Source organism: Tachyglossus aculeatus, chromosome 4, assembly GCF_015852505.1.
Source record: "Tachyglossus aculeatus isolate mTacAcu1 chromosome 4, mTacAcu1.pri, whole genome shotgun sequence".
NCBI lineage: Eukaryota > Metazoa > Chordata > Mammalia > Monotremata > Tachyglossidae > Tachyglossus > Tachyglossus aculeatus.
In genome coordinates this window covers 106,637,482-106,644,100 of record NC_052069.1, presented here as the reverse complement: position 1 = coordinate 106,644,100, position 6,619 = coordinate 106,637,482, and positions in this window count along the sequence as shown.

Here is a 6,619-nt window from a genome sequence, read left to right as displayed (position 1 = left end):
TACAAATACAAAAACAAAATAATGTGAAGGGTTTAATAAATTCAATTATTACTACCACTATACAGTGCTGGTTTTCGCATGGACCTGGGAAGGGAATGCATAATCTCTGGAGCCAGTGCAAGGTGAAATCAGGGATCTTCCAGAAAAATGCTTTAGGATCAGGTATGTTTGGTGCATTTCTGCAAAATGGCATCTGTGATATCATCACATCATTTTGTGTGCCCAACATAACTCATATTAGGTCATGTGCAACTCAATGTCCAGTAATCAAGAGTGCCACTAGTGACCTTTGTAACTGTGTTGGGAGTCATGAAAAGAGTCCAGAACCATGTTTTTGTAGGTCCTATGAAAAGGGGCCCTGCTTTATCTGGGTTTTGGGGTTTTTTTTAGTGAAGTATTTAAGCAGAAACTGGAAACCTGTGGGTTATTTTTACATTAAATGAGAGCTGTGGAATCGGGTTATAAGGACGAAAGATAAGATTTGGGGTCTGAACTAATTGATCCTGTCTCTTTGATGAAGAGATCTGGGATATAAAAGTCTTCTTATGTCAGAGTTTTAATGTTGTAATAAATGGAGTGAAGGTGACTCCGATTTTTCATCAGGCAGTGGACAGGAAACTGTGATGTATGGGTGGATATGACACATAAATCTAGGGTCATAAAAATGGCATTTGTTTGTTACAGGTACAAGTGAAAGTTTATTCACCACATCAAAACAAAGGCTTGCCAGGGGAGGAACAGAATAGGAGTCTAACTATTCTCTATATGGATTCCCAAAGTCTCTCTATGGATTCCCCAAAGTCCCTATAAAGAATTCCTTTTGGAAGAACCTATCAGTAATGGAATCAAAAGACTTCTTTGCCAAGTGAAATCCTGTGCACGGAAACCAGGGAGCATGCTAAAATTACAGCGTTAATTAACCCCCTGATGTTTTGTTAGTGTCCTCGAATCCCAATACTGTGTGCTTAGAAGCAGATATCTAGGGAGAGGGAAAAACAATAAAGCATTACAGAAAGAAAATTGCTGTGCACTAAATTGCTAGGTAGGAAACAATCCAGCTTCCTGACAAAATAATCCTGTGTAACATTCCTGCACAGCACATTTTCGACCCGATGAAGTGAAACTTCTGATAGATTCATTTGGTTGGAGATGTTTTTTCCAACATGAACTAGCCAAGGAGAAGGAGCTTTCCTAACAGACTTTGGAACACAAACACACACAGAAGCGAAACATACCGAGTGCTCCCTGTAGTTTTATTTGGAGGGTGAGGTTTTTCTTTGGGGTGTAGCTTGATTTGGGGAAGGGCAGAGTGAGTGGGTGAGTGTGAGTGTGTGTGTGTATATGTGTGTGTTTATTTGTGGGTGCACTGGGGGAGGGACGTTTAACCCTCTGAGGACTGCATTAATGGACTTGAGTAGGGGCTCGATAAATGCCATCGGTTGATTGATTGACTGCTTTTCTATCCTCTGTTTCAGTGGGCAACCCCATCATTGCAGAATGTACAGGTTGGTTTATGGGTGCACTTGATATTGATCCCACCCTCAGCCCCAGAGTACTTATGTTCATGGAGAAGCAGGGTGGCTTAGTGGAATGATCACAGGCTTAAGAGTCAGAGGTCATGGATTCCAATCCCGCCTCTGCCACTTGGTCGCTGCGTGACTTTGGGCAAGGCACTTCTCTGTGCCTCAGTTATCTCATCTGGAAAATGGGGATTAGCCCCATGTGGGTCAACCTCATTACCTTGTATCTACCCCAGTGCTTAGAACAGTGCTCGGCACATAATAAGCGCTTAACAAATACCATCATTATTATTATTAGATTTGTAATTTATTTATTTATATTAAGATCTGTCTCTCCCTCTAGGCTGTATGTGGGCAGGAATCATATCTGCCAACTCTACTGCTTTGTTGCCAACTTGTACTTCCCAAGTGCTTAGTACAGTGCTCTGCACACAGTAAGCGCTCAATAAATACGATTGAATTAATTAATTAATGTTTTCTCAAAAATGTTCAAAACAGTGGTCTGTTCACAGTAAGCACTCAATAAATAATAATAATAATGGTGTTTGTTAAGTGCTTAACTATGCGCCAGGCACTGTACTAATAATGGTATTTGTTAAGCACTTAACTATGTGCCAGGCACTGTATTAAGCACTGGGCTGGATACAAGCAAATCAGGTTGGGCACAGTCCCTGTCCCATGTGGGGTTCTCAATCTCAATCCTCATTTTACGGACGAGGTCACTGAGGCCTGGTGAAGTGAAGTGACTTGCCCAAGGTCACACAGCAGACAAGTGGCCAAGCTGGGACTAGAACCCATGACCTTCTGAGTCCCGGGCCTGTGCTCTATCCACTACGCCATGCTGCTTCTCATACCACTTTGGCTGATTGGGATCTCATACCAAATACCACTTTGATTGATTGATCTGTTGGAGACTCATCATCCCAGAGGGTTTACGGGGCATAAATCATCTCCCAAATCTGAGACTTTCCTGAGGTGATATGGTGGAGGAGGGGGAGAAAGGGAAAGAGACAGAGAGAGAGCTCACAATAATCTCGGCTCGACAAGGAGGCAGGAGATTGGAGAGGCTTTGCAGGGAGCCTCTTACTCTGTTCCTGGAGCAGACTGGCAGTGTGACACCTCATTTGCTTGCATACATGCTGCACTCAGATCCAACCTAATGGGGAACAGCCGGAGAGCGAGGAGATGGAAGACTTGGTAGTTATTGAGGTGACCGGCAGACAGCGGCGGTAATTGTAGGTGCAGCTGTTTCATAAAGACACCCACTTTGAAGAGCAAATTTGGTCGAGGATTTTACTGGATGAAGGGGGAAGGGTCTTCACCGGACTTTGAGCAACATAAGGAAACACAAAAGATGTTGGGAAACCAGGAGACCTGTTGCCAGATGTCTGGTAAAAGGAAAAAAAAAAAGAGAAATAGGCAGAGGTAGAGCAAGAGGGCAAACCGGCGCTGAACTCTATATCCTATAAGATCTAGGCTTGGAGATAGAGGAGAATTTCCTCCCTGTTGTCTTAACGCTAAATGACTATTAAAACGCGTTCAATAAACGCAATTTTTGAAATAAGGTGTTCTGCATAGTGGTTAAACCTCAGTATTTAAAAAAAATAATCCATTGGTTTTTAATTTCCATACAATAACTGTCTTATTAAATCTGAATTTAATGTGGATTTGGAAACCTTAATTTAAAGTGTTACTGCATTCGCCATCTGCTCTCCTCTCTAAATACAAATGCAATAAGAGCATAATTCAGAATTGCATCATAAAAGAAGATGTAAGGGATTAAAATGCACAGCTGAGTTCTACAGTCAAAGCAGCCGTTAGGGGTGGCTTTTTTTCCTGAGCTCCAGCACCAACTGGAAAACTCAGGGCCCCGTATTGGCGGAAGGCTCCTGTCCGTGGTATAGAACTGTTTACCCTCTTGCCATTCATGGTTCCTTGGAAGGCAAGGTTGAAGAAGGCCTGTCACAGAGATTGGGTCCCTGGATGCTAACTGGAAAAGTGTGAAACTGAAACAGCTTTGAGATGGTCGGCAATTTCAGACCCTAAGGGACTCAAGGCACTTTCAAAAACCAAAACTGTCTTCCCTGTTCCGTGGACAACACATGCTGAGGGGGATTTCAAGTGAAAAATAACTTTCTTGAGGCACTTAACATGGGTTAATAACATGGGTTATGTAACATGGGTTATGAGAAGCAACGTGGCTCAGTGGAAAGAGCACGAGCTTTGGAGTCATCATCATCATCATCAATCGTATTTATTGAGCGCTTACTGTGTGCAGAGCACTGTACTAAGTGCTTGGGAAGGACAAGTTGGCAACATATAGAGACAGTCCCTACCCAGCAGTGGGCTCACAGTCTAAAAGGGGGAGACAGAAAACAAAACCGAACATACTAACAAAATAAAATAAATAGAATAGATATCTACAAGTAAAATAAATAAATAAATAAATAAAATAAATAGATACATAAATAAAATAAAATAAGTAAAATAAATAGAGTAATAAATATGTACAAACATATAAACATATATACAGGTGCTGTGGGGAAGGGAAGGAGGTAAGATGGGGGGATGGAGAGGGGGGTGAGGGGGAGAGGAAGGAAGGGGTTCAGTCTGGGAAGGCCTCCTGGAGGAGGTGAGCTCTCAGTAGGGCCTAAGTCAGAAGTCATGAGTCAGAAGTCATGGGTTCAAATCCTGACTCCGCCAATTTGGGCAAGTCACAACTTCTCTGGGCCTTAGTTACCTCATCTGTAAAATGGGGATTAAGACTGTGAGCCCCCTGTGGGACAACCTAATCACCTTGTAACTCCCTCCAGCACCTAGAACAGTGCTTTGCACATAGTAAGTGCTTAATAAATACCATTATTATTATTATTATTATTATTATTATTATTATTATTATGGATTGAATGAAGGGCAGGAGCTGGGGTGGACCTCAGGGGAAGTAGGTGAGTCTAGGGAAGCCAGCTGGTGGACGGCCTTGACCCTGATGGGCAGAAGTTGCCTCCGCCAACTGTCAGCTGGGTGACTTTGCGCAAGTTACTTCACTTCTCTGGGCCTCAGTTACCTCATCTGTAAAATGGGGATTAAGACTGTGAGCCCCCCCGTGGGACAACCTGATCGCCTTGTAAACTCCCCAGTGCTTAGAACAGTGCTCTGCACATAGTAAGCGCTTAATAAATGCCATTAAAAAAAAAGTTCACCGTGGGTGGAGACTGCTGAAGGAAGTCATTGTAGACTTTGGGAGAAAGGAGTAATATGGTCTGACCAATTGTTTAGGAAGTTGTATTATGCTGCTCCTTTGTAGGCCTGGGCAGGGGAAGAGCAGTTTGGCCTACTGGAAAGAGACAGGCCTGGCGGTCAGAGGACCTGGATTCTAGTCCCAGCACCCCTTCTTGCCTGCTGTGTGACCTTGGGCAAGGCACTTAACTTCTCTGTGCCTCAGTGCACTCATTTGTAGAATGAGGACTCAATACTTTTTCTCCTCCCTACTTTAGACTGTGCTCCATGTGGGACAGGGACTGTGTCTGACTCTTTCTTTAATGGTATTAAGTACTTGTTATGTGCCAGACACTGTACTAAGCACTGGGATAGATGCAAGTCAATCAGGTTGGACACAGTCCATGTTCCACATGGGCTCACGGTCTTCATCCCTGGTTTACAGAGAAGCAGCATGGCTCAGTGGAAAGAACACAGGCTTTGGAGTCAGAGGTCATGGGTTCAAATTCCGGCTCTGCCAATTGTCAGCTGTGTGACTGGGCCAGTCACTTCACTTCTCTGTGCCTCAGTTACCTCATCTGTAAAATTAAGACTGTGAACCCCCCCGTGGGACGACCTGATCACCTTGTAACCTCCCCAGCACTTAGAACAGTGCTTTGCACATAGTAAGTGCTTAATAAATGCCATTATTATTATTAAGTAATTGAGGCACAGAGAAGTTAACTGGCTCAAATCACACAGAGACAAGTGGCAGAGTCAGGACTAGAACCCAGGTCCTCTGACTCCCACGCCCATGGTTTTTTGACTAGGTCATGCTACTTCTCACCTGATTATATTGTATATACCCCAAAGCATGGTACCATGCTTTGGGGTACCACAAGAAGCAGCGTGGCTCAGTGGAAAGAGCATGGGCTTTGGAATCAGAGGTCACGTGTTCAAATCCCGGCTCCACCAATTGCCAGCTGTGTGACTTTGGGCAAGTCACTTAACTTCTTTATGCCTCAGTGACCTCATCTGTAAAATGGGGATTAAGACTGTGAGCCCCCCGTGGGACAACCTGATCACCTTGTAACCTCCCCAGCGCTTAGAACAGTGCTTTGTGCATAGTAAGCACTTAATAAATGCCATTACTATTATTATGCTTGACACATAGTAAGTGCTCAACAGAGTTGGTGCTTGGCACATAGCATTTAATAAATGCCATAATAATATTATTATTACTCTTCTCTCTATATATTTTATAGAATATTATTATTATTGTTGGGTAGGTACTGTCTCCATATGTTGCCAACTTGTACTTCCCAAGTGCTTAATACAGTGCTCTGAACACAGTAAGCACTCAATAAATACGATTGAATGAATGAATGAATGAATGAATGAATGAATGGAGAATAATATGTTAATATTATTCTCCTCTAGACTATAAGCTCCTTATGGGAGGGAATGCATCTGCTAATTATGTTAGAGATGCATTGTATCCCCCCAGCGCTTAGAACAGTGCTTGGCACATAGTAAGCGCTTAACAAATGCCATCATTATTATTATTATTATGGTGTATTGTACTCTCCCAAGCATTTAGTACAGTGCTCTGCACATAGTAAACACTCAATAAATACCACTGATTGATTAAGTATTATTATTATTATTAGTAGTAGTAGTAGTAGTAATAATAAGCTGGATGTGGGGAAGACCAGAAAGGAAGCAGCTGTCACAGTTGAAGTGATTGATGATCAGGCCTGTTGAGGATAATGACAGTGGGGATCAGTGAAATATTAAGAAAGGCCAGATCCCTCCCTTTGGTTTTGGAGGGGTGAGCAGGAGTACTGGGGTCTCTTTCTAGGTCATGGGTTTCCCAATGTCTTAGAATCGCCAGCTTCTTTGTG